Source organism: Ictalurus furcatus, chromosome 11 (genome assembly GCF_023375685.1).
Source record: "Ictalurus furcatus strain D&B chromosome 11, Billie_1.0, whole genome shotgun sequence".
In the NCBI taxonomy this organism is placed as follows: domain Eukaryota; kingdom Metazoa; phylum Chordata; class Actinopteri; order Siluriformes; family Ictaluridae; genus Ictalurus; species Ictalurus furcatus.
In genome coordinates, this window is record NC_071265.1 from 529,829 (window position 1) to 543,482 (window position 13,654).

General features: G+C 40.9%; 1 protein-coding gene and 1 long non-coding RNA gene across 2 annotated transcripts in view; one reads left to right on the top strand and one right to left on the bottom strand.

The window, feature by feature from the left end:
• Positions 1–13,654, bottom strand: part of vdrb (vitamin D receptor b) — a 41,403-nt gene that overhangs the window by 26,037 nt on the left and 1,712 nt on the right. The window lies entirely within an intron of this gene.
• LOC128614821 (uncharacterized) overlaps positions 1–13,654 on the top strand; it is a 26,695-nt gene continuing 13,041 nt past the window's right edge. The window contains exon 1 of the long non-coding RNA XR_008387103.1: positions 1–415. This is a non-coding gene — a long non-coding RNA (uncharacterized LOC128614821). The remainder of the gene's footprint in view (positions 416–13,654) is intronic.

Below are 13,654 nucleotides of genomic sequence, written 5' to 3' on the forward strand. Positions count from 1 at the left end.
TTCACAACATTTACTCTGTTAAAGTGTGGTGCATCCGCAGGTCACGCGCGGTGTATTTATACACCATCGAGTCTAATTCCTGTAAACAGCCGGAGGGAAGGGTGGACAGAAACCATTAGAAACCCAAGATTAGATAAAAAAAGGTGTTTTTTCTATGAAGGATTTAATAAATGGACAATTTGCCATGTTGGGTTTTTCTTTGTTTTGGTTAAAAAAAAAAAAAATTCCACTTCAAAACTGGACAGAAATCCAAAAAAAAAACATCTAAAAATCTCAAAAATACAAATTTTTGTGAATTAGGCTAAAGGTGAAGCTTCGGTGGACGCTTTTGGAACGCCGGAACTCGTTCACACTTTGCCGATCACCGCCGTCTCTCTGGAGCTGATCCAAAATGGACGACACGAATCGTAATGAGGTGAGAGCATCAAAAATGCTTAGCTCATACCCAAACAGCCAGAGTCTTACGAAACCGCTGACTCTGGCTGCTAAAGACTGCCAGGAAGCTAACGTTAGCGTAGACTAAGTGGCTAGAATTTTACCTAAATTGTTACGATCCGCGTCAGGAGATGAATCTCTGTAGAAAACTCACCCAGGAATTAAACAGAACATGAAAACCCTTTTAATTGTTGAACTGTTCTGAAAGCGTCATTATTCTCCCTGAAAATCCTGAGTACATCACCTTTAACCAAATTTAAATAAAATCTGAATTTCTGGGATTTTATTGATTTATTTATTTTTACTTTTTAGATTTGTATTAAAAGGTTCTGATTTTGGTTTCAATCTCAGAAGCGCAACCGGTCTCCCTGACGGTTTTAAAATCTTCCCTCTAGCTCGTAAAATTCAAAACAATCAGCAAAAAAACACACAAAAAACAAATCAGCAAAATAAAGGACATTTATGAAATACTCCGGAGAATTTTAAAATGACTTAACGTGACATGGATGAAACTCAAAAGACGTTCATAGGTTATTAATCATTTTAAATCCAGACCCCTAGGGATACGCAGTGCTAGCAAACTACACGCTATTCCACGTGCTAGCGTGCAGTGTGTGTGAGAAATAAGACATACTTGTACCACGGTCACGTGAGCTCACGTGAGGATGCAGGTCTCGACGACGCGGTTAACGGCTGGATTCTGAAATGAAAACAGAGCAGTGAAACGTAACTAGCATTCCCGGCTGAAGCTGTTTACGTTTCTGTATCTGATCAGAGCTAGTTAGGATTTCACGAGCGCAGCAGCGTGTCACCCGCGCACGTAAACGCCGACACGTCGTAAATGAAAGTTTGGGGCGTGGCTCTGTGTGACTTGTGTAGATGACCATGTTGTTCTCTCGCTAATCTTCACCTCTGATCAGTTCTATTGATTTCTGGAGTTCCCCGTACCGACTCCTGTTTTTAGCGCCGATGTTGAAACACGCAGTGACTTCATCCAAACACTTCGTCTTCTTCACTTTAATGTTTAAACTCTAAAGGGTGGAGGTCATGTGATCACCTGACCCGGTCTGTCACTGCGAGTCGAGGGGAATATAGAAAAACACGTTGCGCAATATGGACTGTAGTGTATACGTTAAACACAGAGTGAGTGAGATTACACTGACGCGGTTAATGATTGGCCTGTAAATGATCAGAACACTCATCAGGAACAGCTCTGAGTGATCAGAACGCTCATCAGGAACAGCTCTGAGTGATCAGAACACTCATCAGGAACAGCTCTGAGTGATCAGAACGCTCATCAGGAACAGCTCTGAGTGATCAGAACGCTCATCAGGAACAGCTCTGAGTGATCAGAACGCTCATCAGGAACAGCTCTGAGTGATCAGAACGCTCATCAGGAACAGCTCTGAGTGATCAGAACACTCATCAGGAACAGTTGCGAGTGATCAGAACACTCATCAGGAACAGTTGCGAGTGATCAGAACACTCATCAGGAACAGCTCTGAGTGATCAGAACACTCATCAGGAACAGCTCTGAGTGATCAGAACACTCATCAGGAACAGTTGCGAGTGATCAGAACACTCATCAGGAACAGCTCTGAGTGATCAGAACACTCATCAGGAACAGCTCTGAGTGATCAGAACACTCATCAGGAACAGTTGCGAGTGATCAGAACACTCATCAGGAACAGCTCTGAGTGATCAGAACACTCATCAGGAACAGCTCTGAGTGATCAGAACGCTCATCAGGAACAGCTCTGAGTGATCAGAACGCTCATCAGGAACAGCTCTGAGTGATCAGAACGCTCATCAGGAACAGCTCTGAGTGATCAGAACGCTCATCAGGAACAGCTCTGAGTGATCAGAACACTCATCAGGAACAGTTGCGAGTGATCAGAACACTCATCAGGAACAGCTCTGAGTGATCAGAACACTCATCAGGAACAGCTCTGAGTGATCAGAACGCTCATCAGGAACAGCTCTGAGTGATCAGAACGCTCATCAGGAACAGCTCTGAGTGATCAGAACACTCATCAGGAACAGCTCTGAGTGATCAGAACGCTCATCAGGAACAGCTCTGAGTGATCAGAACGCTCATCAGGAACAGCTCTGAGTGATCAGAACGCTCATCAGGAACAGCTCTGAGTGATCAGAACGCTCATCAGGAACAGCTCTGAGTGATCAGAACACTCATCAGGAACAGTTGCGAGTGATCAGAACACTCATCAGGAACAGTTGCGAGTGATCAGAACACTCATCAGGAACAGCTCTGAGTGATCAGAACACTCATCAGGAACAGCTCTGAGTGATCAGAACACTCATCAGGAACAGTTGCGAGTGATCAGAACACTCATCAGGAACAGCTCTGAGTGATCAGAACACTCATCAGGAACAGCTCTGAGTGATCAGAACACTCATCAGGAACAGTTGCGAGTGATCAGAACACTCATCAGGAACAGCTCTGAGTGATCAGAACACTCATCAGGAACAGCTCTGAGTGATCAGAACGCTCATCAGGAACAGCTCTGAGTGATCAGAACGCTCATCAGGAACAGCTCTGAGTGATCAGAACGCTCATCAGGAACAGCTCTGAGTGATCAGAACGCTCATCAGGAACAGCTCTGAGTGATCAGAACACTCATCAGGAACAGTTGCGAGTGATCAGAACACTCATCAGGAACAGCTCTGAGTGATCAGAACACTCATCAGGAACAGCTCTGAGTGATCAGAACGCTCATCAGGAACAGCTCTGAGTGATCAGAACGCTCATCAGGAACAGCTCTGAGTGATCAGAACACTCATCAGGAACAGCTCTGAGTGATCAGAACGCTCATCAGGAACAGCTCTGAGTGATCAGAACACTCATCAGGAACAGTTGCGAGTGATCAGAACACTCATCAGGAACAGCTCTGAGTGATCAGAACGCTCATCAGGAACAGCTCTGAGTGATCAGAACGCTCATCAGGAACAGCTCTGAGTGATCAGAACACTCATCAGGAACAGCTCTGAGTGATCAGAACACTCATCAGGAACAGCTCTGAGTGATCAGAACACTCATCAGGAACAGTTGCGAGTGATCAGAACACTCATCAGGAACAGCTCTGAGTGATCAGAACACTCATCAGGAACAGCTCTGAGTGATCAGAACACTCATCGGGAACAGTTGCGAGTGATCAGAACACTCATCAGGAACAGCTCTGAGTGATCAGAACACTCATCAGGAACAGCTCTGAGTGATCAGAACGCTCATCAGGAACAGCTCTGAGTGATCAGAACGCTCATCAGGAACAGCTCTGAGTGATCAGAACGCTCATCAGGAACAGCTCTGAGTGATCAGAACGCTCATCAGGAACAGCTCTGAGTGATCAGAACGCTCACGGAAGACAACACGTTTTAACGTCTGATGGTTTTGACGAGAGAGAACTGATCTGTTTGGGATTTTCCTGCTATGTTAGTTAGCTAGCATCGTTTTCGAAGCTAAACCAGTGCAGAGTTTCATAAACCAGACGGGTGACGTAACCAGAGCAGCGGCACGTTCCCGCACCAGGAGTTCGGATAAAAACAAGTTTTAAAGTTAAACGACGTCTTTACTCTTTCGCTCCAGGACGTGTTTAAATACATCAGACAGAGCCATTTGAACGTGTGTGTGAGATATGTACAGCTTTCGCAAACGGTAACAGCCTCCATTGTGTTTTAATAGAGAAATAAAAAAATTGCCCTATTTTTTTTTTAATTGATAAAAATGAACAATTTAGCCACAAATAAAAATAATTCCAAAAAGTTAAAAAGGTAACGTTTGTGCGTAGTGAAATGAGAGAACAACGCGGGACAAGAAGCAAAATTAAACCGCAAAAATAGTCGGAAAATACTTCGTACCAAAGAAGATTATTACCAGATAGAAAATTTTAATAAATCTATTAACTTTTGCCCCTTCTACGGGAGTAGAAAAGCTGCATTCGTTACAGCGTTCATTTGAACAGATCATTTGGGTTTAGTTTAAAAATACACCTTCGTTTTGTTTTTAGATTCGGTCGATAAAACTCTACAGTAATTTTAGGCACTAAAGCCGAAGGTTTTCATTTTTCCCCCGTCAAATTTCTCAAGTTCCAAATAAATAAAAGTGTTTAGCTACAATTCAGACAAAGATAAAAATAAAAAAAATAAAATTAAAGCTCACTCCGTCTTGTTGAGTTTATTTGTTTATTTTAACGAAACGAAATCATTTTAGTGAAAATAAGCAGCGGAAAGCCGCAGGGTCTGATGCGCCGCCATTTGGTCTGACTGAGCGATATATAAACATAAACGTATATCTCAAATACATTTATGAGCGTGTTTTATTCTTTTCTTTTTACATTTTATTGGTCTTTATTTATTTAATGTTTAAAGCCTAACTGCACACAGAATTTGGCTATAAATGATAAAGAATAATAAAAACACTTCAGTTGTTTGGTTAAAGCATGTTTTTAGATTAAGTTGATGACAGCAATTCGAGTCTCTAAAATTTCACCCTGTAGCCTTTTTTCCCCTCGAAACTCCTCAATACATCCTTAAGCTTCCAAAACAATGCAATAAATTCCCAACTTTACTTCCTTTGACTAAAATCTTCCTTTCACTTGTGAAATCTTCAGCGACTGGGCATTTCATTAACGTCACGCTGGTGAGTATTGCTCATTACGCTGCATTCTTACGATACACACTTAATAAAAGTTCATTACCTTACATTAACATTATCATTAACGACGCTAGTTCTGTCTAGCTAGTGATGTATTAGCACAAGACAGACACTACTCATGCTTTTCTATAGGATTAAACACTCATCACAAAATAACATCACTGTAGTAACAACTGTTCACCAAACAAGATGGACAGCAGGTTTGGATGAAGTACGAACCTTTAGCCTTAAGATAAACGTGAAGATAAAGAGGAGGAGGAGGAGACGGGTACGAAGCCTGTCTATCAGATCGATACGCTGCTGAATCCTGGACTCTGATTGGTCGGAAGGTGTTGATTAATTCTCTAGAACAGCGACTCTGACAGCAGCGCAGGTTTATATTAACGCGCCCGTTCTGATACGTTAACGTTTCCGTAGTAACGGCTCGTTCACAGGGACTTTGCTTTATAAAACTGTTTCTGTAAAGAGATGTTAATTAACATTTATAGAAGAAGGAGTCTCCAGTGTCAGCGGTTTGTAAAGGTCAGAGGTAAAGCTGTAATTTTAAGTTTTGCGACACCTTATAAATAATAAATCAGGAGGAGGTGATGGATGTGGATCAGAACCGAGCTCTGACCCGAGTTCTGGGCAGCTGCGAGTGTTGATCGAGGCGCGAACGTGACATTAACGTGCTTTCACACTCCAGTCTAAGTCCTGCTGAGGTCCTGTGAGATATGGAGGGACACGTGCTAACGTTTCAGGACACGTGAGGACAGAATGACTCACCACTTCTAACTGAAATCTATAATCACCCTCTTCTGGAAAACAGGACAAAGTTAACGCGAGTCCGAGCGAAATGCTTGGCCTTGAGCCACCTGCTTCTATAGATTCCATATGTACAGTTGGGTCGGGTGCGAAAGTTTGTGCACCCTAGGGATGAAACAACAGGACATCCTTCATTGTGGCCAACAGAAATGGTCACAATACTGTAGATAAACGTAATAACAGAGGGAGAACAACAACAACAACAACAACAACAACAACAACAACAAAAAGAGTATTAAAAGTAATCTCCCATCAAGATCCAATACATTCATGATAAAAATTTCATTTCACGGATTTTGTTTTACTTTTTTAAAATTGGGTTACATAGTACATTTTTTAATTTAAAACAAACGTTTGCACTTTTGAAAGTGTGTACATATCTACACACTCATCCCCTTTCAGAACACACCAACAAATCACTTTTATCTTCTTCAAATTATTTTTATTTTATGCATTCATGTTCTATTTTTATCTTCTTCCATTAGAAAAACATTGGGGGCACAAACTTTTGCACTCAGCTATGTCACCCGTTTAAACAGGAGTGTTTGTGTATTAAATGACGGTTACTGTAGGACGGTTGTGTGGAGTGATATAAACGTAGACGTCAGAGTGAGAGAGTCGTCGCTGATCGTTTATATTAATCCGAGTGACCTTTGACCCCAGGTCAGAATGAGCGTCAAACTGCAGCAACGACCCGGAAATCTATCGAAAACGTTCTGAAAGACTGTACGTCTACTGCTGAACAAAGACACGAGAGTTAAAGTGAAATGAAAATCAAATCCGTTCGTGTTTATGTGCTGTTGAGGATTTGTCATGACCGGCCGCCGTGTTCCGCTAACGTCACTTTAAACCATTTAAAACATCCCTCTCTTCTTCCAAAAGGAAATGACCATATATGGCTGTCGGGTCCGTCTGAGATGAGGTCGGGGTTACAGGAGAAATTTTAACTAGCCGCTTATCATAGACTCTTTTTAAATAATCGTTCAAACTAAACTAAACTTTTAAATTAGCCTTCATGATTAACATTTCATTAGCATTCATTCAAATTCAAAGAATCTATGAATATGCATGAATATGCATGAATATGCAAATCTTATACAGCGTAATTATTCTGTAATTAACACGATCTAACTCGGTGAACTAGCTGAGCGAACCACTAGTAATCTAGCTCAGGAGAGTCGCGATCTACGGTCTCATCTCACCGATTTATTTAACCGCAGCGTTACCATGACGACCGCAATTCTGTTCACTGCTAACATTAGCTAAATAAACGACTAACTTGGCTAAACGTTTCTAGATACAATGTATCTTCTAGTAATTTGCACATCAGACACGACTGGTTCATGTTCACTGTATGTATGCGACATCATACTCTGAGCTCATAGGGAGCCCCGCCCCCAATTCAGTTTTTAACAAACAAACAAACAAAAAAACACAGAGTTTAACAGATTTACTGATACACAAATACCAGTGCTGGCACTTACACACACACACACACACACACAACACAGAAAACACACTACACAAACAACCCTCCACACTTCAATTACAGTTATACCAGTTCCAGTCTGTGTGTGTGTGTGTGTGTGTGTGTGTGTGTGTGTGTGTGTGTGGGTCAGTTCAGGTCCAGAACACACATTAATTTCTGGCGTCCTTAAACGAACCCTTCAGCAGAGACCTCGCCAGGCTGCACTACAGTCTCTGTCTCTTCTCTTTCGAAACACACACACACACACACACACACACACAGGCCTCCACTTAGATACACTCAGAAAAGATGTTTTCCACCAAACGTCTTGGTTTTTCCTAGAACACGTGTAGACGATTGAACGCTTCACGTCACACACATCAATCACAGCTTTAGTGAAACGCTGACCTCGTCCTTCACCACACACACACACACACACGCACACCATATTTACGTAACACTATCTCTGTTATTTTTTATTTTTTACAGAGTAGAACTGCACAGAACCGACAACAAACTGCAACGTGATAATAATAATAATAATAATAAAAATAATAATAATAATAAAAATAATAATAATAATAATAATAATAATAATGATAATAATAATAATAATAAAATAATAATAATAATAATAATAATAATAATAATAATAATAATAATAATAATGATAATAATAATAATAATAAAATAATAATAATAATAATAATAATAATAATAATAATAATAATACAGCACCTTTCTCAAACAAAATGTCACTTTACAATTTAGGAAAAAGAAAACAATAAAACAAGCAAAAAACGCAATTATATAATTGTACAGTTTTACTTTCAATTAAAAAATTTTTTAATAAAATATTTAAAAAATAAAAAGTAAAAATTTGTGTTTTTTTGCTCCTGATTTATTTATCATAAATAAATAACAATAATAACAACAATACTACTACTACTACTACTACTACTAATAATAATAATCACGCACAACCACTGCACAGCTGTGAACTTTTTATGCTGTAAAAATGTTATAAAACTAAACAATGTTTTTATTAATAAATAAACAAACACATTTTCCAGCATTACAGCAACTGTTTTTACTTATATTACTTAAAAAAGTTCATAATAAAATAAAAACGTTTGGCTCAATTATATATTATATATATTATATGTATATATAAAAGGGTAAAGAAAACAACAGAGAATAAACTAGAATATTTATCTGAATAAACTTAGCAGAAGCTGTAGCTAAAATATCCAAATGTAAAAGGCTAATAAAATAAAATAAAACTAATGAATAATTATTCATTATCTGTGATACAAAAATGATATTTTCATGAGTTGTATTTCAGGAAATGTTATTACATTTTTTTTATACAAATGGCATAGAATTTGTAGAAAATGTCTAAAGCAGGTTTAAACACAGCGACTATTTACAATCTTAAATATTCCTGTTCTTGTTGAATAAATTCATAACTAAAGTTTGACAAAATGTGTTATGTGCTGGGAAACCCACTGGATGTGTCTGAATTCTGGAAAACAGCACAACACTCCACCAGCCAATCACAGAACAGCACCGAGATCCATGGGCCAATCACAGAACAGCACCGAGATCCATGGGCCAATCACAGAACAGCAACGAGATCCAGAAGTTTACACTTCTTTGTGGTTTCTCTTTTTTTTTGTCTTATTCAAGAACTTCAAGAAAGAGAGAGAGATAGAGAGAGAGATAGAGAGAGAGAGGCTAGTGAGGGAATGACTATATGCAGACATGAGATGTAACTATAAACGGATAAAAACTATGATGTGTGGTTTATTATTTCTTTTGTAATAAAGAGGAGGCTGTGAGCAGGTTGCTGTGGTGTAAGAGGAATAAAACTCTGGGGGACGTGCCGTTACAGTAATCCACTCCGGTGTGGGAACAGTAACTCCGCTTCCTCTCACCACTCGCGTGTGGATTATTTTCCGACAACAGCACGCCCCGTCATGTGTTACGTGTTCTTACATAACCGCCCCGCCCTAATCTCCCCGAGCTACACGCAGAGGCAGAGGGGCGTTAACAGTTAAAGAGGTGAAGGAGAAACACACACTGTACTCAGCGTCACTCGGAGCCTCAGTGTGTGTTAGAGAGAGGACGTTATTCCCCTCGTGTGTTTACTCCCATCTTCTGCTGTAACTCAAGCACACACACACACACACACACACGTACATGCGTACACACATACATACATACATACATATGACCAGAGAGCATGAGTGACTCCTCCTTCCTCTCTTTCCCTTACTTCCGTACAGGGTCCCTCTATCCAGTGAACACACACACACACACACACACACACACACACACACACACACACACACACACAGCCTCCCCTTAGACGGGCCTCCATACAGCGCTCCAGTCAAGGCCTCACAGCTTCTTTCTACAGTTACATAAACGGCACGCACACACACGCACACACACGCACACACACACACACACACACACGCCCACACGCATTCCTACTCCCGAAGCGAACACGACCACAATAACGACCCAAACACGAGGCTGCGTTTCAATTACATCATTAAACGAGCTACATAGGGTTGTAACCATGACGATGAAACATTTCCAGCCCTCCACATTGTGGTTATTTAATAGACTTATATTTTATTTCAAAACATTTTTTTCCCATGAGAACGTCTCGGAACGCCCGGACATCTGCGGAGTATCAAGGAATGTTTAACTGCGCGGTTAAAAAACAAAACAAAACAAAAAAACCCCAAGAACTAGAACAGGAACTAACAGGACTTTGTTTTCCATCAGCGTGCGAAAACCTGCTGTACATGATACGATTACCATGACGACAGTCAAGGTCGTAATCTGGACTAGGAAATAAACACAAAGAAAACGCACCCAACGGATCGGTTCTGCCGATTAATCAGCAGCGATAATCGATCGCTAGAACTATTGGTCATCGGTAAAAATCCACTGCTGCACGAGAGCGGCCTCTGGAGGCGAAATAAAAACTACCACTGACCAACTTTGTTGTGTTATTTGAAGTTTTTTCCCCCAATTCACTTTGGACGCCTCTATTTTTATCTGTTTTGTTACTTTTGTGTTCCGTTTGGATGTTTATCTGGTATTTACTTTAACGTTTATTAACAGTTAACATGTATTAATATTACTTCATTTAAAATAAATACAGCACATTTTCACGGTACAGTCAGTAATGTTTACTTTTGTAATAAATTTCAGAATGTTTTACTAATGTTACTTTGAGTGTTATGGTTTCATTCAGTAACGATTTAAAAAACTATCGGGGGATTAATTGAGGATCGGTGGGTAGGTAGGCAGGTACCGCCCGACTTACTTGTTATCGGCATCGGTAGAATCCACTATCGGTCGACCTCTAGCACTCTTAAGTCGGAATTCCTACTTGGGAACTCGGGAGCGGTTTCCTCAACTCCAAGCTCAGCAAGTGACGTCAAATCAAAATGGCCGCTCACAACATCAGCAGTAAACACAGCATCACGCCGTACCTCTAAACGAGTTACATCGTATATACACAAGCATTAGCTTTAGCTCAATAAACATACAGGCATATTCCCCTGTTAAATCTATTACACTGACTCTACAGCTCTCTGTTCTGAGGAAAATATACTCAGGTATCAAAGCTAGAAGAGGTAGAAAAGGATGTAATTCCCGAGTTGTGACTTTACGTTTACCAGTTAAGTTGAATGCAGCATTAAAGAGAGTGCATCATCATCATCCTCCTCATCATCATCCTCCTCCTCATCATCATCATCCTCCTCATCCTCCTCCTCCTCCTCATCACTAGGGTAACAGTACCGAGTGTAGAAAAATGCTCCAACTCCGAAATCGATAGCAGGTGATAGCGTGTAATGTAACCCTAGCTGCGTAGTGTAATGCAGCACTAATAAACAGATGACGAGGACATGATGGCGATCTGGACGTGTTCCCAGATTACCAATCAAAGCAAAGTGAAAACAAATATCTCCAGCATCTTCCAACAGGCACAGGACAGAACATCTTAAACGTAAATCTCAGCACTAGGCAGTAGGGCTGGCCGATATATCGATATAATACCGATATCGTGATAAACGATGACACTTTTCTGAGATATCGTCGGTAGGGTCATGTAAATGTTACACGTTTTTAATAATTACACGTGAAACAGGAACTTAAATTGTCTTTAAAGAAAAGTATCGTCAAAGCCAGTTTTGTGGACGGTTTGTTAGCCAAGTTATTTCATGTGAAGCGCATCGCGTATCATAGAGACGTCTTCAAGTGTGGTCATATGGTATTTTTATAACATCGCCCAGCCCTACCCGCTAGACGAGATCAAACGTCTCCAGGTGACGCCGGGCGAGAGAAGATCTCACGGCTCTTCTACAAGACAGCCAGCTTTTCTCCTTCCGAACTATCCGCTGTAGCTCACTGATGCTCTAATGCACTAGCACATCAGGCTGTAAAAGTCACAAATCAGACGTCCTTCCACTGAAAGTTAAAGCTCTGGAGAAACTGGATGGATGCTGGTTTGCTTTTCAGGGTCAGTGCTGTTTATTTGTGGGAAAAACATTGCTGCTGGATAGATTTACGTTGATTAAACACTTTAAGCTCGCAGTAGCACAGCGAGACTCGCTAACTGCTTCAGGAACCAATAAACACCGCTACCATCCCCCCCTCCCCTCCACCGCGTGCCCCGCCCACTTTTCTTCACGAACACTTGCTCCGCCTCCTGCCGTTATAAACAGCCACTCTCGCTGAAAACCGAACGATGTTTGGCCGCACTGTTGCAGGGTAAACATTGCCGGTGTGGATGCATCTGGGACTTTTGGTACTTGATCGGTGGCCAGTACCAGTGTTCAGGTGCCAAAACATTTACACATTGTACAAAGAGCAAAGTTAATCTTGTGCTCATTCACAACCAATAATCACATCACAGTCCTCAACAGAGACGCATACAGGAGTGATTGTATGGTAACCCCTCTCTCTCTCACACACACTCACACACTCACACTCACACTCTCACACACTCGCACTCTCACACACTCGCACTCACACACTTCGGCTTTAAGGTTTCAACACGGCAGCATCCACTGCGATCAACACTGAGCTAATGCGACTCAATAGTTGTGTGTGTGTGTGTGAGTGAGAGAGAGAGAGTGTGTGTGTGTGTGAGTGTGAGTGAGAGAGAGTGTGTGTGTGTGTGAGTGTGAGTGAGAGAGAGTGTGTGTGTGTGTATATATGGTCTAATTTTACCAGCTATAAAAGCTGTTTAGCCTCCACTAACACAGGTGTCAGATATTAAACACACACTAGGTATATTAATCATTACACATTTAACTACATGCAGAGACACAAATAGAGGTGAGGAATAAAAGTGTGTGTGTGCGCGTGTGTGTGTGTGTGTGTGTGTGCGCGAGTTCCTATAACAGTACCCCCTGAAGTGTTTAACTCCTCTTACACCACAGCAACCTGTCAACGATTACAATTCTCATTAAAAAAACCCACATCGTGCTTTTTATCCGTTTATAGTTACGTTTGAACTCCTCTGTCTGTTACTGTTACAGCGCCGACACTGGAGACTCCTTCCGTAAACGTCACATAAACACGTTGCCCCTTACAGAAAACTTCACCCTATCCACAACCGTTAAGAATCTGTTCATGTAGAGCGAACACGTCCCTGTGAACGAGCCGTTACAATGGAAACGATAAGGAGTGCGTTAATATAAACCCGCGCTACCATCAGAGCTGCTGTTATAGAGAATTAATCACCACCTTCTGACCAATCAGAGTCCAGAACTCAGCAGCGCCGCGGTGTAACACGTAACCCGCACGTCTTTACCTGATACGATGATTATAGATCCGTTCAGCTATTAACGGTTTATTATTAAGTATTTGTGCTACTGTTTACATTTTAGTGATTCATTTCTATGTTTATAAGTTTAATAATAAATCACAATAACAAACAAGAGTTGAGTTAAACGTAACGGCCGTCTTTAACGACTGTTCAGATGTTTATCAGCTTCCTGATCGTGCGCTCATAACAGTTTATTTATTCCAGTTATCATTGACTGATTTACCCTGCAGGTCTGATCAAAAATAACGACGAGCGCTTTCGATCAAATACAAAGCGTAAATATTAAAAAAGTCAACCATGCTTATACGCTTCACAATTTCACACAGTGTACGTTCCTGATTTGTGTTTGTGGAAATAAAAATACTCTCCTAATCAATCAACCAATCAATCACTAAGATGGTACGTGCATATTTGC